Source organism: Lichenostomus cassidix, unplaced genomic scaffold (assembly GCF_008360975.1).
Source record: "Lichenostomus cassidix isolate B80296 unplaced genomic scaffold, HeHo_3.0 HiC_scaffold_46, whole genome shotgun sequence".
NCBI lineage: Eukaryota > Metazoa > Chordata > Aves > Passeriformes > Meliphagidae > Lichenostomus > Lichenostomus cassidix.
The window spans coordinates 594969-614142 of NW_028147597.1; positions in this window are offsets into that span (position 1 = coordinate 594969).

A 19174-nucleotide genomic window follows, 5' to 3' on the forward strand; every position below is an offset into this window, starting at 1 on the left:
TTCCCGGCAATGGCCAGCCCTGCCCGGCCTCTCTGCTGGCCCCGAGCCCGGCAGAGCCTGGGGCAGGGCTGGCTGGGAAGGCCCACAGGTGCCACGGGCTGTGCAGGAGCTTGGAGAGGCTGCCCAGCAGGGAGGCCATGGGGGCACAGAGCCCCAGGGGCTGCTGTGGGCACCATGGCACAGGGGCTGTTCCCACCCAGAATGCTCCTGGCCTGGGCTGGGCTGTGGCACCATGGCTGGGGCAGCGGGGCACAAAGGGGTCATGGAGCTGCTGCCGGGGGTGCCAGCAAGGCCAGCAGCAGACAAGGAATTGCTGGGCATTGCCTGTGCTGGGCAGGGCTGAGTGTGGGAAAGGCAGAGCTCAGCTGGCCTTGGTGGCTGCAGGAAAAGTGCAGAGCCAAAAGAGCCTCCATGGCTGTGCTGGAGACCAAGGCTGGAGGAGGGAAATGCAGAGCTGCTGTGGGATGGGGAGGGGGATTGAGTTCCAGCAGACACTGATGTGGGGCTGAGGGACTCAAGGGCTCCTTAGCCTGAGTCTGTCCTGGGAAGGTCTCTCAGGTCTCTGTTCTCAGGAAAGCTCCAAGGGAATTCCCGCGGGGCTCGGCCCTGCCCGGCACGGCTGATGTCCCCCGAGCTCCACACTGCTCCGGACTGGTGCTGCCAGTGCCGCTCGGGGTGAGGCTGCTTTGGGGACACCCAGGGCACAGCAAGGCTGCTTTGGGGACAACCAGGGCACAGCAAGGCTGCTTTGGGGCTGTGGGCACTGCCTGGCGCTGGGGATGGGGCGAGTGGGGATAGCTGGGGCTGTACTGGTGACACTGGTGGTGCTGGGAGCACCCCAGGCTGCAGGTGAGGGGCTGTGGGGTGAGCAGAGGATGGGAATGGGGTAGATGGGAATGAGGAGCAGGGGGGGTAAGATGGAGTAGGACCCCCCAAACCGAGTAGGAGGTGACTAGAACTCTGAAAAAAACAGTGTTTAGCTAATACAATAAAAGCCACTAAGAATCAAGACGAATGGTGGGCTACAAACAGAAAACAGATTATAGTTTCACCTTCTGTAACAAGGAAGATGTTGCCAGATGAAAAATCATCTGCACCTGGGGAGCTCACACATTGCTTGTTCTTCAGAAACCACTGGCTTATGGATCTGTACAATGCCCATTGTGTAAGAAGGAGAATTGGAAAGCAATCAGCTCCAGTTGTGGCAATTTTTACCAATTCACCAGGCAGTCAGGTGTGACTTTGGGGTCACCAACCACCAGGGACCACCAAAGTGACCCCCAAGGGCAGAAAAATGCATGTGTAAATGGGAGGGAAAATATGTTAATGATTTTTGAGAAATTATTATCACATGTATGTTTTTTCTGGGACAATCAATGAATATGTATGTCAAATACAGTCTGTAAACAGAACTTTCCTGCACTGAGCATGCATGGTATTTCAGAGGAGATATCCCCTTGTTCATCTGGCCAAATCAAGAATGCTGCTTCTAAATGCTACATTGGTGTTAAGGAGTTTCTGGGGTTTTTTTGCCAATTTTTTGGTAACAGTGTCACAATGGCCCCTTGGTTCAATGATGCCATGTAGCATCACAATGGTGGCCTTAGTTCCATGGGGCCCTGTAGTGTCACAATGACCTCCTTGACTTTGCAGTGTCACAGCTGAACTCCTGGTGACATGAGACCCCAGCTGTCACAGTGGATCCTTGTTTCCATAAGGTCTTGCTGTGTCACAATATTCTCCTCAGTTCAGTCAGGCCCTACAGTGTCCCAATGGTCTCCTTGGTTCCACAGTGTCACCATGGCCCCTTGGTTCCATGAAGCCCTGCAGTGCCACACTGGCCCTTGGCTATAAAAGGCCTCACAGTGTCACAATGATCCCCTTGCTTCCACAAGGCCCTGAAGTGTCATAATTGATTCTGTTGGTTCCATGGCACTCTGCAGTGTCACAATGGTCTCCTTCATTCCATAAGGCCCCAGTGTCACAGTGGATTCCATTGTTCCATGAGTGTCACAATGGCCTTTTGGCTCCACGGGGCTCCGTAGTGTCACAATGATTTCCTTGATTCCATGAGGCTCTACAGTATTGCAATGGACTGCTTGGCTCCACATTATCCCAGTGGATCATTGGTTCCATGGGGTACCTACAAGTCACAATGGATTCCTTGTTTCCATCAACCCCCACTGTGTCACAGTGGCCCCTTAGTTCCATGACACCCTACACTGTCACAATGGCTCCTTGGTTCCATGGGACCCAACAGTGCCACAATGCACCACTTGGTTCCTTTGGCCTCCACTGTGACACAGTGGTTCCTTGATTCTGTGAAGCTGTGCAGTGTCACAATGCTCTCCTTGGTTCCATGAGGCTCTGCAGTGTCACAATGCTCTCCTTGGTTCCATGAGGCTCTGCTGTGTCAAAATGGCCCCGCTGGTTCTATGAGGCCCCAGAGTGTCACAGTGGTCTCCTTGGTTTCCATAGTGCCACACAGTGCCACAATTGTCCCTTGGCCCAACATGGCCCCATAGTGTCACAATGGTTCCTTGCTTCCATGAGGTCTGGTAGTGTCACAATGGTGAGGTCCAAGAGGGGATAACTCCTAACCTTACATGGACTCATGATTCTTCAAGTGTGTTGTTTATCTACAGTGGCTACATGTGTATTACAATTTACCCATTACCATAAAACCCACCCCAAATTCCCAGATTCAGTCCACGTTTTTCTATCACTGCACCCTGAAGCCAGATGTTTTCTTTTTCTCTTCCAACCATCCTCGCTGGGAAAGCAGACCTTGCATGCTTTCTTTCCCTGCTATAAGTTCACAGGCACAGTAAAAATTGAATTAACCCTGCTGGTATCAAGCCCAAGGCTCTGTGTGCCAAGGCAGAGGCAGGCAGGACGCAGAGCTGTCAGCAAAGGAAGGGCCAGCGAGGTGGGGCAGCCGGGGGATGACGACAGCCTGCAGGGACAGAGGCGCAGGGCATGGACAGCGTAGGACAGCCTGGGCTGGAGAGGGCAGAGGGATGTGCAGGAGCTGCAAGGCCCTGACAGAGCCAACTTGTGCAGCACTTTGGCCATGGCTGCTGTCCCTGGCCCTGAGGCCATGAGGAGGACACAAGTGACCCTTGCAGCCCTGGGGCCTCATGGCCTCCTTGTCCCTGCCCAGCAGCCTGGCAGGGGCTGCCCCATGGTCCTGCCCTTGGCATTGCACATCCCCACATCCCAGTGCCCCGGAAAGAGCCCGGAGCACTGAGGGAGGGACAGGATCTGCCTTGCCAGGGGCTGGGGTTCAGGCCTTGGCCCTTAGCATTGCTGAAACACATCCAGGTTTGCTCAGCATCAGAGACACCTTTGGCTTGTTTGTCCCCAGCTGTCATCACTGCCTCCAGTGTTCTGCTCTAACTGGAACCTGGGGACACTTTCTCAGTACTGTAACTCAGTCGGATCATTAAAACTTTGAGAAATATGGATGTTCAAATCTGACTTAGAGTTCTTGAGAAGTTTTTTGAACACTCTCTCAGGGACTGAGTCTGATGTAAACAATCCCAAAACCTTGAGAGGTTAATTAACGTCCTTGTCCTGTTGCTGTGCTGCTGAGCTGGGCTGGGCTCCTGGCACAGAGGGAACTCCTGGCAACCAAGAAGAGCTTCAAAGAGGCAGCTCTGCTGAGGAGCAGTTTCTCTCCCAGCCCAGCAGGGCTGAGGGTGCTGCCTGCAGGTACCTGAGAGGAGGGAAGCAGACAGAGCCTTAAAGCAACTGGAAGGACAATTCTGAGCTTATTCATGGAGAAATCCTCACAACTTCTGACACAATAAGTCTCTGGCTGCAGGGATCTTCTAAAGCTGACACATGACAGCACTGATATGACTGTAAGGATGGCTCTGCTGGTATTTCTGGTTTGGGGGAGGATGTGCTGCAGAGCGGGGCTGCCCTGGGCACTGTCAGAGGGACAGGGCAGGACAGCTCCTGCTGCCAGGGATGGCTGCAGGCTGGGAAGGTGGGGGTGCAGCCAGGGGTGCCCAGGGCTGTCCTGCAGAGCAGCTCCTGCAGCCCTGAGGGCTCTTTGCCATGGCAGGGGATCTGCCAGCTGCCCTGAGCAGCAGAGCTCTTGTGTCCCCTGGCAGCCAGCACAGCCCTCAGCCCGGGGGCTCGGGGCCCTCAGTCCCCTCCTGGGCCGGCAGAGCAGCACCAGAGATGAAGGGCATCTCTCCTGCCATTGCCCATTCCCTGCTGACCAGGGCCTGAGGGCGACTGTCCTGCACTGCTGCTGCCTGCAAGGGGCTGTGCAGGGCTGGGCAGGGAAAGGCTTTTCCTCAGGGCTCGGCTGTCTCTCTCCTTGCCTTGCTCAGCTGCTCCTGGCATTGCTGACAGGCTCTCTGGCAATGGCAGCTGCAGCTGCAGGGTCAGGCGCAGCCCTTGGGGCTCCTCCTGTGCAGGGTGAGCACAGCAATGAGGTGTCCCAGCTCCCTCTGCCCTGGGCAGCTCTGGGCAGGGCAGGCTGGCAGGCTGGCAATGAAATGACTCTCCTCAAGCAGTTCCATGGCCAGGACCCTTGCTGTGTCCTCGGGGTGTCCATCCAAGCTGTGAGCTGCCTTCCAGGGGACACTGGGGGACAGGAGTGTCCTTGGCCAGCAGTGGGGCTGAGACTCTGAGAAAGGCTGAGCCATTTGGCTCTGCTGTGAGTCCCTCTGCTCTCAGCTGTGTCAGGGTGATTTTCAGGGGAACACAGTGAGTGCCCTTGATCTCAGAAAGGGCAGCTGGGAACAGATGGAGCAACAGAGCAGCCCCCCTCACCCTTCACTGAGTTACAGCCAATCTTCCTGCCTTGCACAGTTCTCTCTGTTCTCCCTGAGCACAGCAGGAAATCCTCTCAAACTGCCTTTGGCTGTCACTGTTCTTTAGCCCTGGGACAGGAGATGCTGCCAAGCTCCTCTGCCTTAGGGGCAGTTTGGTCTGACACAGTCCAACCCATGACTGGTCTCTGTCCCCCACTGCCATGACCCCACTGCTGCAGAGCAGAGCTGACTCCTCGGTGTCCATGGGCAGAGCCACTGCTTGTCACAGCAACAGGGCCAGATCCCAGCAGAGCTCCAGGCATGGGGCTGGAGGAAGAGCTCTGAGAAAAGGGAAATTGGGTGACACAGAGTGGGAGGGCTGGGGGAAAGGGCTTGTTCTTTGCTCCGGAAAGTCTTCTCTGACTTGTAATTTTCTCCTCCATGAACAGGTCCCCAAGTCGGGAGGATCAAAATGTCCAACAGCAGCTCCATCAGCCACTTCCTCCTCCTGCCATTCGCAGACACACGGCAGCTGCAGCTCCTGCACTTCTGCCTCTTCCTGGGCATCTCCCTGGCTGCCCTCCTGGCCAACAGCCTCATCATCAGCGCCGTAGCCTGGAACCACCGCCTGCACACCCCATGTTCTTCTTCCTGCTCCACCTGGCCCTGGCTGACCTGGGCTCCATCTGCACCACTGTCCCCAAAGCCATGCACAATTCCCTCTGGGACACCAGGGATATCTCCTACACAGGATGTGCTGCACAGCTATTCCTGTTTGTCTTTTTTGTTTCAGTAGAGATTGGTCTCCTCACCATCATGAGCTACGACCGCTATGTGTCCATTTGCAAACCCCTGCACTATGGGACCCTCCTGGGCAGCAGAGCTTGTGCCCACATGGCAGCAGCTGCCTGGGCCTGTGCCTTTCTCAATGCTCTGCTGCACACAGCCAATACATTTTCCCTGCCCCTGTGCCACAGCAATGCTCTGAGCCAGTTCTTCTGTGAAGTGCCCCAAATCCTCAAGCTCTCCTGCTCACACTCAAATCTCAGGGAACTTGGGCTTCTTGTGGTTAGTTTATCTTTAGGGTTTGGTTGTTTTATGTTCATAGTTTTCTCCTATGTGCAGATCTTCAGGGCTGTGCTGAAGTTTTCCTCTGAGCAGGGACAGCACAAAGCCTTTTCCACATGCCTCCCTCACCTGGCTGTGGTCTCCCTGTTTATCAGCACTGGCATTGTTTCCTACCTGAAGCCTCCCTCCATCTCCTCCCCATCCCTGGATCTGGCAGTGTCAGTTCTGTACTCAGTGGTGCCTCCAGTACTGAACCCTCTCATCTACAGCCTGAGGAACCAGGAGCTCAAGAATGCCCTGAGGAAAATGACCACTCTTTGGTCAAACAATAAAGTGCCTGATTTCTTCTGCATACCTTTCAGCATATAACACTTTATAGGCTATATGTCTCTTTTGTTGTTGTCTTTGGTTGGGGCTTTTTGTTTGTTTTTTTTTCTTGTGATGTTTTCAATATAGGGATATCATTAGTCATTTGATCATATTGCTACATCAGTAATTGCTTTTCTTGTGTTAAGCAGAGACATAGAGGAGCCATGATGCCTGTTCATTTATGTAAAATAAATTGTCCTGCTCTGCCCTGTGTGTCCAAGTTGCTTCCTGAGCCATTCTCTGTCTCTCCAGGGGCAGTGTCTGTGAGCAGAGGTGGAGGGAAGAGACTCCCAGCACAGCAGCACAGCCAGGGACAATGGCCCTGGCTCTTCCCACATCTGCTCTCCCCAGCTCCACACTTCCCAGCCCTTCTGTGTGTGTAAGGCCTGAGTGCTCTGGCAGCTTGGTGACAGCCCTGCTGTGTGTCTGTGCTGTGAGCACAGGCAGGGACAGGCCATGGGCACTGCTGGGACACAGCTGGGCTCCACCACAGCAGTTCCAGCAGCAAAGGGCATCTCCTGAGGGCACTGCAGGAAGGCTCTGCTTTCCCTCCATAGTCTCTCTCAGGAACTTGCCCAAGGAACAGACTCTAAAGAGATTCCTTGTGTTCCTTGTTCTCCCAGGGCTCAGTGGGATGAGATCAGGGTCCCAGGGTGACCTTCAAGGCACTCAGGTCTGGTTCGGGTTTTGCTTGTTGGTGGCCAGTGCCCATCAGATGGTGAATGGTCTGTGATGAACGTTCCTGGGGCTCTCCAGCTTGTGCCAGGGCTGATGGCAGGGGAATGGTTGTCTGGAGGGCCTTGGGAGCTGCCAGGAGAACACAGGAGAGCTGCAGGGACAGTGTGTGCCAGGGATCAGCAGTGCCTGGAGCTCACTGGGCACAGGCCTGTCCAGGCTGGGGTCACCCAGGGATAAAGGACTGAATGTCTGCTGTGACCCATGAGAGCTCTGCAGCCCCAGGGGACACAGCAGGGACAGGAAAGCAGTCTGGGCAGTGACTCCTCTGACCCTCAGGGAACTTCCCCAGGAGGATGCAGGGCAGCCCCAAGGCCATCTGGCAGGCCTGGAACAAGGCAGGCAGCTCTGAGCAGCCTCCATGGCCCCAGCAGAGCTCGTGTGGGAGGGCTGAGTGCAGGGAGCACCATCAGCTGCCTGTGTGTCCAGCTGGAGCAGCAGAGCCCAGCAGAGGCAGCCCATGGCCCCAGGCAGCACAGCCCCTGTGCTCTGCAGAGCAGCACCCCCAGCTCTGTGGGGCTGTGGGGAGCAGGGCAGGGGCTGCAGCAATGGCTGCTCAGGCCAGCACAGCCGTGATCCCCTGGGAAAGGCTCTGTGGGCAGCTGGGATGTGCCAGGAGAAGAGCAGGAGCCCGTGGGTGTGCACAGGAGCCCTGGCAAGAGGCTGGCCTGGCCCTGGGGCTGCAGGAGCTGCCCGAGCTGAGCATCTCCTGAGCATTCCAGAGCCAGAGTTGCTGTCCCTGACCTCCAGTGCCTCCAGTTCCTGCTGCAGGGCCAGACAGGGCTGGGCTGCTCTGCAGGTCTTGGGCAGGAGCAGGGAGAGGCTGGACTGGGCAGTGCCAGAGAGAGGAAGACAATGCACCCTTGTTTGTACAAGTGCTTGCAGTGTCAGAATGGTCTCCAAGGTTCTGTGAGGCCCTGCAGTGTCACTATGACCCCTTGGTTGCACCAGGCCCCACAGAGTCATAATGGTCCCCATGGTTCCACGAGGCCATGAAGTGTCACAGTGGCCACTTAGCTCCACAAGGCCCCATAGTGTCACATTCACCCCTTGGCTCCATGGGGGCCCACAGTGTCACTATGGTCCATTTGGTTTTACGAGGCTCTGAATAGTGACAGTGGTCCCTTGGTACAAAGGGGTCCTGCAATGACCAAATGGTCTCCTTGGTTCTTCAGTATCACAATGGCCCTTTGTTTTGTTAGGGTCCCACAATATCACAATGGCCTCTTGGTTCCATGTGGTCCCTCTTGGAGACTGAAACATTATCGTTTATGGCTTAAACATCTTCATGAAGGACTTTTGCCTATTATAGCAAAACTGTAAAAAAGCTGCAGAGAAATCCATCAAAACCCTGAATGAGGCCCTGAACTACACTGCTCACTGCCCATTGAGGAAGACAAGATAAAGTAACAACTCAGGGCTGGAGGAGAAGAAGTACATTCACAGAAGGATCAAGCTTAGCACCTTTGGGGTGGAGACCATAGCCCCAAGGCTATCAGGTGCCAGGCTCGAGCAGACCCTCACACCAAAGGGTGGGGGAAGAGAGGTTGTGGGTTCCTAGTGGAAAAGCCTCTGGTCAGAGGCAGTGAACTCCTGTCCTGTGCTGTGCAGAAAAGCCCAGCTGTGGAGCCCCTTCACCCTGGGAAAAGCTCATCCACTTGAAGGACAGAAGAGGGGCTGTCATGGCCCATCAAAGGCCCCCCCAAAGGGGCCCCCCGACCCTGCACCAGAGATGATGCAACAGATCCGCAGTATTGCATGGGAGAGTGTCTGTGGGTTTGTGTTTTTTGGGGGGGTGTGTTTGTGGGTGGTTTTTTTGGGGTGTGGGGGGGGGGGGTGGGGTTTTTGTTGTTTTTGGGTTTTTGGGGGGGGTGGGTTGGGGTTGTGTTTGGTTGGGTTGGGTGGGGTGGGGGGGTGGGGAAAAAGAAGACAATGGGAAAAAAAAAACGGGAACAGAGTCACTCCGACCCCCGTCCAGCACGCAGTCTCTGCCGGGCGACGAATCCTCCCCCGGAGCGAGGCTTGGGGAAAATGTTTTCAAAACAACCCGCGTTTCTCTCTGCGGCTGGGTGTAGTTAAAGAGACAGGACCACACATTTTTACACATTTTTTCTTTCTTGGGCATATAAGCCAACGATAGGGGATAAAGGATTATCATAACATTAATCCAAGACAGTGTCAAACCTAGCCCCCTCAGGAGACACATGGGCGTTCCCACCTGGCCCAAACGTATATTAACCCACTGGATTCTATACTTTTCAGCAGTGGTGGCAGTGGGGGACCCTCACCATCAAGAAGACCAGATGGAGGGAAGCCATGAGGTGTCTCTGGGACCCTTGGCTGGGTGACATGTTTCTACTTAACTCCTGTCACCCTCTCCCTGTCCCCCCACTCCCCCGGCACACTTCTTTTTCTATTTCTTTCTTTCTTTCTCTTTCCATCCCCTTGCCTCTTTTACTATTAAATAAAATATATCAATTTTTTGGGACCAACATCTAACCTCATTTGGTTTTAATAATGTGTTTTGGGTATACTTCAAACCTTTCAGGGTTTGATCTTTTTTATTCACAGACATAGCTTTCTTTGCCCTTCTGTGTTTAAACCATTTTGTGACACCTGATATCCATCAGCAGAGCCTGGCACCCAGGAGGACAGCATGACATCCTTGAAGACAGCCTGGCATCCATCAGGACAGTGTGGCACCCATGAGGACAGTATGACACCCACTGGGATGGCCTGAAGCCCGTGGAGACAGCATGGCACCCCTGGCGACATTCTGGCATCCCTGGTGACACCCTGCCAGCCACCATTCCCAGTGGCTCTGAGGTGCTGGTGGTGGCTGTGGCAGGGGTCCCACAGCATGGGGACGTGGGTGACAGCAGTGTCACCCTGGCAGGGACCCCACAGAAGCTCAGCACTTGTGCGACTTCCCCGACATTGCCACCGTCAGCACCGAGCAAACAGCGAGCCGGGAGAGCAGCCCAGAGGAGAACCAGCTCCTCACCCTCCCCAGGGCAGACAGCCAGGTGCTGGTGAGCTGAGGGGGCTTGGGGAGCCCGGGGGACTCGGGGGGACATGGGGCTGTCCCCACGCCTGGCACAGGACAGGGAGCTCCCCACACTGCAGGAGGCTCGTTCCTTCGTGGCTCTCCTCCATGGCCACTCCCGGCTGAGGGAGGATGCCCAGCACTCCTTCTGCAGGGAGGTGACCTCTCCCGGCTCCTGGGGGACGTGGCAAACCAGTGCCACGGGGCCATCAGGGGGTGCCAGGACCCCTGAGCAGCCCCGAGCCGGAGGTGACAGGGGAAGGGAGGTGACAGAATCACCCCAGGAGGGGCAGGTCCCCATCCCACCCCCTGGGCACCACGGGACCTGCGAGGCTTGGGGACACTGTGGTGAGGGGTGGGCAAAGGGGGTGACCATCGTGTCCCTGAGGGTGACCAGGGCCATCCCTGCCCTTGGCAGCACCGAGTTCTCTGTGACCGAGCCGGAGGTGGCCAGGGGTGCCCCAGGGGTGTCCCTGCTGTGCCACAGCCCCCAAGCCTTGGACAGTTCCCTGCTGAGTGTCTGCATCCAGGTGAGACCCCCATGGCACCCCCGGGGGTTTGCGGTGGCCATGACTGTGCAAGACCCTGTTCCCGAGAGGGAAACACAGCACCTGTGATGCAAGAAAAGGGCTGTGTGACATCACAGGATGGGTTGTGTGAGGTCACAGAGTGGGCTACAACATCACAGAGTGTGTTATGTGTGTCATCAAGTGACTATAGCATAATAGAGGGGACTGTGTGACATCACAGAGCAGGCTGTGACATCACAGGACAGCTGTGTGGCATCACAGGGTGGACTGTGACATCACAGGATGGTGGTGTGACATAACAGAGCCAGCTGTGACAGTACAGGGTGGGCTGTGATGTTACAAAGCAGGCTGTGACATCACAGAGCAGACTCACATCATAGAGGAGGGCAGAGTGACATCACAGAGCAACCTTTGACATCACAGAGGGCTGTGTAGGGTCACTGGGTTGGGCCCTCCAGCCCAGGCCCTCCCTCACAGCTTCCCCCCCTCAGAGAAGTCCTTCCTGTTACTCATGTACAGTGGGGTCCCCTGTCCCTCTGGGTCCCTTTCCTCCCCAGTGCTGCAGCCTTTCCCAGAGGATGGTCCATGAATGCACCCCAGAGCCTGACACAGGGACAAGGAGTTTGGGCTGTGTGACCAGGACATCAAGGATGTGGATTCTCCAGTTCACTGTGGCCTGGTTTGTGTTCCCCAGGGCAGGAAAGATGTCTGGCAGCTGCAGCAGGGTCAGTGAAGAGCCTCCAAGGTGGGGCTGGAGCCCTTTGGCTGTGAGGAGAGGCTGAGGGAGCTGGGCTTGTCCAGCCCAGAGAAGGGAAGGCTGAGGGGCTCCTCATCCCAGCCTGGCAGTGCCAGCGAGGAGGTGATGGAGAACACAGAGCCAGGCTCTTCACCAGGGTGCTGGTGGGAGACAAAAGACAATGGGTGGGAGGGGAAAGAGGGGAGGTTCAGCCAGGAAGGAGGAGCTAGAATGAGTCAAGCTGGTTTCAGCACTTCCTCAATATCAAAAGCAACCAGATCCTCCTTCTCCATCCACCACTGACAGCTTTGCAAATAGGTCATTGTCTGAGCTGTCTTAACCCTAGTCCAGGCACAGTGTCCTAATACATGTTACATGTGTTTATGACAGCATCATCTTTGTCTAAAATTGATTTTGTGTAGAAATCCCTTGTAGATGGTGGACTCATCGGATGCTGCTGGGACATCACACAGAGCTGAGGGAAGAGCTGTGATGGTTATTAAAATGAGTCATGTTCAACATCCATTTCTTGGCAAGGAAGAGAAACTTTCTGTGCCTCAGAGTCTCACCAGTTCCTGACCCCAAAGGACACAAACCTGATCACTTGTGGTTCCCACTCCAGTGGTTGCACTTGCACCTCCCTCCATCCCCAGAGCAGAGCTCCCTTGTCCCACAAAGTCCCTGGCAATGGAGGGATGAAGCAAACAGGACAGGCTGTGGGGATCAGGGCCAGGGCATGGCCAGGGATTTGGTGTGGTTGTGACCCCAGGGCAGGATGCTGCCCTTGGCCTTGCTGAACCTCATCCAATTGTCCTGGGCCCATGGCTGCAGCCTGTCCAGATCCCTCTGCAGAGCTTCCTGCCCTCCAGCACAGCCACACTCCCACCCAGCTTGGGGTCACCTGGCAACTGACTGAGGGTGCCCTCGGTGCCTCATCCAGATCAGCAATAAAGAGATTTAACTGAAGTGGCCCCAGTCCTGAGCCCTGGGCACACCCCTGGATGTGACTCCATTGCCCAGCACTCCTTGGGCTGGACTTCTGTCTTTTATGGAGCTCTGCATTCCCTTGCTACTGTTTGCTGCCAATAAATGAACATCCCTCTGTGTCTCAGGCAGCTCCTTCTCCAAGGAAAGCAGCTGGGAGTTTGTGCCAAGGAGCTGAAAGCTGCAGGTGCAGCCTGGAGTGGAGGAAGCTGAGATTTGCACAAGGCTGCTCTGAGTCCCAGGGGCTGGATGAGGGAAATGGTGGGGTGGGGGTTAAGGACAGTCAGGTTGATTGTCAGCAATAAAGGGTCTTGATTTCATGTCCTTTCAGATTGCATTAGGAGGTGCTGTGGATCAATACCAACTTTAGATTGCAAATATCAATCTATAAACAGGAAAAGAAAATTGAACAGGGCAAAACAATTCTCTCAGCATTGTTTTAAATACAGTATATTCACTGCCAATAGACTTCTGAAACCTGTATAATTAACCACAAAACAATTGAAAACATAAATTCTTCCCAGGGGCTTGTCTCGTTTGGGTGTTTTGAAATGTTAATGAGCCTTTGGCACAGAATTCGTGAAGTGATGAGCTGAAGGCTGGACAAGCCTCTGGAGAAGTAAAATACTTCAGCAACCTCCAAGTTGCTGAGGATGTCAGCAGCCCCCACTGAGGCCATCCCTGCCAAGAGACCATGGGGGCAATGAGCAGCCAAGGAGAGCATCCCTGGGCTGGGGAAGCAGAACTCAGAGGCACCAGTGGCTCCAGGTGGGAAATGGACTCTGCAATGTGGCTGTGAAAGCCCTGCCTGGGCTTGGCCAAGCAGGACAGCCAAGGCCTGACCCCCATGCCCTGGCAATGGGGATTGGTGGCCTCACAGGATGCTCGTGGCTCTCCTGGAGCAGTGGGATGTGGGGTGTGGGATGGTGAGGGCAGGAGAGCAGCAGGAGCCCTGCAAAGCTCTGTGGGCTGGGGGAGGAGGCCACAAGCCCTGGGGCTGCAAGGAACTGGTGTCTTCTCATGGGCCTCAGTGGCAGGGACAGCAGCCACAGCCAGGGGACACAAATGTCATTGCTGCTGGCAGGGGGTGGTCCCAGCCCCCCCAAGGCCTTTGGTCACCCCAGTGCAGCTCTCCTCCCCTGGCCTAGGCCTGTGCTGCTTCCCTTGCAGACTTTACCCACTGCCCCATTTCCCCACCTCCCTCTGACCCTGGGAGCTCCCAAAGCTTTCCTCATGTCCCTCTGTCCTCCCTTGTTGATGCTTCAGACAAAAAGCTGTGTTTGGCTGAGGAATGGCCAATTCCTGTGGGATTCCCAACTCCTGCCTTCTTCCCACACCCTGCTAAAGCTCCTGTGGCACCCAAGCTGTCCCAGGCACAGCCTTGCTGGAATCTGCTCCTTCTCTCCATCTCCCAGCACTGAAATCCATGTCCCATCTGCAGCCCTGCAGAGCAGCCCAGCCCTGTCTGGCCCTGCAGCAGGAACTGGAGGCACTGGAGGTCAGGGACAGCGACTCTGGCTCTGGAATGCTCAGGAGATGCTCAGCTCAGGCAGCTCCTGCAGCCCCAGGGCCAGTCCTGCTGCCCAGGACAGCAACAGAGTTGGCCCCAGGGCTCCTCAGGCAGCTCCTGGTACCCCAGAGACAGAATCACAGGATAAAACTTGTTGGAAAAGACCTTTGAGGCCATCAGGTCCAACCTGTGACCTTACACCAGCTTGTCACCCAGACCATGGCACCAAGTGCCACATCCAATCTTTCCTTAACCAGCTCCAGGTGTCACTGAATCAGCGGGAAAAAAATACAAAAACCCTCCAACAACATTTTAATGTAAGAGAGTCAAGGCATTACTTTATTATCTGGCCAGGATGTTGTTCTGGCCAGGATGTACCACAAAATCATCTCAGCCACACACAGCCTGGGTGTGCAGAGAGAATCATTCCAGGATACATAGCTTTTACTCGATTTTTCAGATATTTTATACAGTAAAAATACATAGGAAAGCATTGGGTCAGTATTCATTGGTCTAAAGTTGAGCAAACTCCTGATATTCAGTTTCTCATTGGATCTGAATCTCCTCACCTCTGATGCTAATTAGATTCTTCATTCTTCAGTTTTTCTCATCAGTCCTTTTCTGTCTTGGATTGATGTTATGATAATCCTTTATCCCCTATCGTTGACTTATATGCCCAAGAGAGAAAAATGTGTGGTCCTGTCTCTTTAACTACACCCAGCCGAAGAGAGAAACGCGGGTTGTTTTGAAAACATTTTCCCCAAGCCTCGCTCCGGGGGAGGATTCGTCGCCCGGCAGAGACTGCGTGCTGGACGGGGGTCGGAGTGAGCTCTGTTCCCGTTTTTTTTTTCCCATTGTCTTCTTTTTCCTCGTTCGGACCCCTTCTCTTCGATCTGCTTTGCCACCCGGAGACCCAGGAGGGCCAGAGGACAGCAGAGCTCTCCAGGGATCTCCACCCGGCCCCGGGGGGGCGAGGAGGAGAGGGACTGCGTCTGAGACAAGGACTTTTTAATCAGGTTAAATAACTCCTTTTCACCTTGGTTTTCCCCTTCCCTTGTGCCTTGCAGGGCACTCTGCGTGGTTTTGTCAAATAAATAGTTTTTTCTTCACTTCCATCTAAGAGGTTCTGTTGTGGGTGGGGGAGGGGGTGTCAGGGCCCTTCGCTCTCGGAGGAGAGAGAGTCTTATCATTAACCCGGGACATTTTCCCAGGCCAGGATGTCTTCAGCCCTGCTGGAGGTGCTCTGGGGTAGCTGTTTGTGATATCCACCATGTCCTGTTGATAACCACAATGTCCCAGAGGATGTTCTGTTCATAGTCTTTATCTCTCTGGTTATCTCTGGGGTCACTCCCAATCTGTTGATATGCTGAGTCCACCAGACCTCATCTGGCAGAACAATGTCCTGAAAGAAACCTAAAATTCCTTTTCTCAGGGTAAAGACAAACAAAACCTTTGACTAAAGTTATACAAAATGTTTAACTTGATATGTATTCCAACAACACCAAAGAGCCCCTGGGCACACAGTGACATCAGCGACCAGCACAGGTGACAATTGCAGCAGAACAGATTGCTGTAGGTCACTGAGGGGACAGGGTGACGTCATCAGAGTAATGCCTTCAGAGTGACATCAATGACATAATCATAGTGACATCATCAGCAATCAGCACAGGTGACAATTGCAGCGGAATGGATTGCTGTAGGTCACTGAGAGGGGACAGGGTGACATCAGGGTGGCAGCGGGGTAGCATCAGGTGGCATCAAAATGGCACCAAAGTGGGGGAAAACAGTGTTAAAGTGACAAAAAATGGCACCAAATGGCATCAAAATGGCATCAAATGGCATCGAAGCGACACCAAATGGCAGTAAATGGCACTAAATGGCACTAAATGACACCAGAGTGACACTAAATGGCACCAAAGTGGCACTAAATGGCAACAAATAGCAAAAAATTACACCAAAGTGACATTAAATGGCACTAAATTGCACTAAAGTGGCAGAAAGTGACATTAAGTGGCACTAAATGGCACCAAATGGCTCTAAATGGCATCGAAGTGACACTAGATGGCACCAGATGGAGCCAAAGTGACACTAAATGGCACCAAAGTGACATCAAATGACACTAAATGGTGTCAAAGTGGCACTAAATGGCACTAAATGGGACCAAAGTGACACCAAATGGCACCTGAGTGACACCAAATGGCACTAAATGACACCAAGCAGCCCCTGGGCACACAGTGACATCACCGACCAGCACAGGTGACAATGACTGCAGAACGGATTGCTGCAGGTCAGTGAGGAGACAGCAGGTGACATCAAAATGGCCAAAAATTGGGAAAAAATGGCATTGAAATGACAAAAAATTGCATTAAAGTGACAAAAAATGGCACCAAATGGGACTAAAGTGACACTAAATGGCACCAAAGTGGGACAAAGTGGCATTGAAGTGGCAAAAAACGCACCAAAGTGGCAAGAAATGGCACTAAATGGCATCAAAATGGCATCAAATGGCACCAAAGTGGCACCAAATGGCATTGAACTGATAAAAAATACATTATTGTTTAAAAAATGGCATTAAAGTGACAAAAAATGGCCCCAAATGGGACCAAAGTGACACTAAATTGCACTAAATGGGACCAAAGTGGCAAAAATGGCACTGAAGTGGCACTAGATGGTACTAAGTGGCACTAAAATGGCAAAAAGTGACACCAAAGTGACATCAAATGGCACCAAATCAGCACTAAATGGCACCAGAGTGACACTAAATGGCCTCAAATGGCACTAAATGGTATTAAAGTGGCACTAAATGGCACTAAAATGACACCAAATGACATCAAAGTGACATCAAATGGGACCAAAGTGGCACTAAATGGCACCAGAGTGACACCAGGGGTCATCAAGTGACACCAAATGGCACTAAGTGGCCTTAAAGTGACACTAAATGGCACCAAGTGACACAAAGTGGCACTAAATGGCACCAAAGTGGAACTAAATTGCACTAAAAGGCAGCAAAGTGGCAAAAAATGGCACTAAATGGCACTAAATGGCATCAAATGGCACCAAATGGGACCAAAGTGACACTGAATGGCACTGAAATGGCACTTGATGGCATTAAATGACACTAAATGGCATTAATGACACTAGATGGCACCAGATGTGGCATTAAAGTGACACTAGATGGCACCAGATGGCGCCAAAGTGACACTAAATGGCGCCAAAGTGACACTAAATGGCATTAAATGTCACCAGAGTGGCACTAAATGTCATTAAAAGTCACTAAAGTGTCACTAAATGGCACCAAATGGCACCAAATTGTCACCAAATGCCACTTGAAGTCACCAAATGGCATCAAATTGTCACGAAATGGCTCCAAAGTTCCATCAAAGTGACACCAAAGTGTCCCAAACACCCCCAATGTCCCCAAATGTCCCCATTCTCTCCAAAATTCCCCAATTTCCACCCAAAACTCTCCAATTTCCCCCAAATTTTCCCAATTTTTCCCTAATTTATTCTCATTTTACCCCAAATTTCTCCAATTTTTCTCATTTCCCCCAAAAAATTCCCCAAATTTTCCTCCTTTTTCCCCATTCTATTTGCATTTTTCCCCATTTCCCCCAAATTTTTTCCAAAATTCCCCAAAATTTTGCCTCAAAATTGCCCGGTCTCTCAAATTTTCTGCACTTCCCCCAAATTTTCCCAAAAAATTCCCCCCAATTTTTCTCAGATTTTTCCTTCAAAATTCCCCCAAACTTTCCCATTTTTCCAAAGTTTTCTCCCAAACTTCCCCAAAATTTCCTTCCAAATTTTCCCCAAATTTTCCCCCAAACATCCCTAAAATTTTCCCTGAACTTCCTTGAAGTTTCCCAAATTTTTGCCAAAATTTCCCCCCAAAATTTCCCAGAATTTTCTTTTAAAAATCCCCAAACTTTCCCCATTTTTCCCCAAAATTTCACCCAAACTTCCCCACAAATTTCCCCAAATTTCCCCAAAACTTTTCCAAAACTTCCGCAAAATTTCCTCCAAATCTTCCCAGAAATTTCTTTCAATTTTTCCCATTTCTCTCTGAAATTTTCCCCCAAAATTTCCTCAATTTCCCTCAAATTTCACCCCAATTTTCCCCCAAATTTCCCCTCAAATTTCCCCCATATTTGTCCAAATTTTTCCCAAAATTTCCCTAAAATGTCCCCAATTTCTCCCAAGTTTTTTCCCACATTTCTCCCAAATTTCCTCAATTCTCAAATTTTCCCAGAATTTTTCTCTGAACTTCCCCCTCAATTTCCCCATTTTTTCCCCAAAATTTTCTCCCAAACTTCCCCAACATTTTCCCGCAATTCCCCAAAATTTCCCCAATTTTCCCAAAATTTCCCCCAAACTTCCATGAAATCTCCCCCAAATTTCCCTCAATTTCCCCCAAGTTTGCTCCCAAATTTTCCCAGAAATTCCCCAGAATTTCCCTCAAATTTTCCCAACATTTCCCCCCAAACTTTCCCCCATTTTCCCCAAAAATTTCCCCCATTCTCCCCCTATGGAATGTGGAATGGGGGACATGGAATGGGGACATGGGGGCTGTGGGATGGGGTTGTGGGGAGGGACATGGGGGTGTGGGACAAATGAGATGGGACATGGAATTGAGGACAGGGGATGGGGGATATGGGGGATCTGAGATGGGAAACATGGAATTGGGACAGGGGGATATGGGGGGTGGGGGATGGAGGATGTGGGATGTGGAGCAAGAGGGACACAGGGGAACAGACATGGAAGGGTGATGTAGGATGGGGGCATGGAATGGCAGACAAGGGGCATGTGGGAGATGGGACATGGAATGGGGACATGGGGGATGGAGATGGGACATGGAATGGGGACCACAGGACAGGCACAGGGAATGGGGAACATGGGGGATATGGGGGACATGGAATGGAGGAATGGGATGAGGGACATGGGTGACTTGGGGGATGTGGGAGATGAAATGTTGGACATGGAGTGGGGACTTGGGGTCTTGTGGGATGGATGACAAGGGACACATGGGGGACATGGGGAACATGGGAAAAATGGGATCCATGGAAAGTGGACATGTGTCATGGTTTGACCCTGGCCAAATGCCAGGCACCCATGACATCTACTCACTTGCACTCCCCTGCCACAGCTGGGCAGAGGAGAGAAAAAAAGTTAATACACACAGGGCTCATGAGTTGAGATAAGGAATGGGAGATGCTCCAGTCCTCTTGAAGAACAGGCTCCTCTTGAAGTTAAAAAGTGAAATTTATTCCTAACAGAGTCTAAGCACAGCCCCTGGAGATCCATGGGGATGCAGAGATCCATCCACAGCCCCTGGAGATCCATGGGGATGCAGAGATCCACCTGCAGCCCCTGGAGGAGGAGCCCAGGCCGGAGCAGGGGGATGCCTGGGAGGAGGCTGTGACCCCTGCA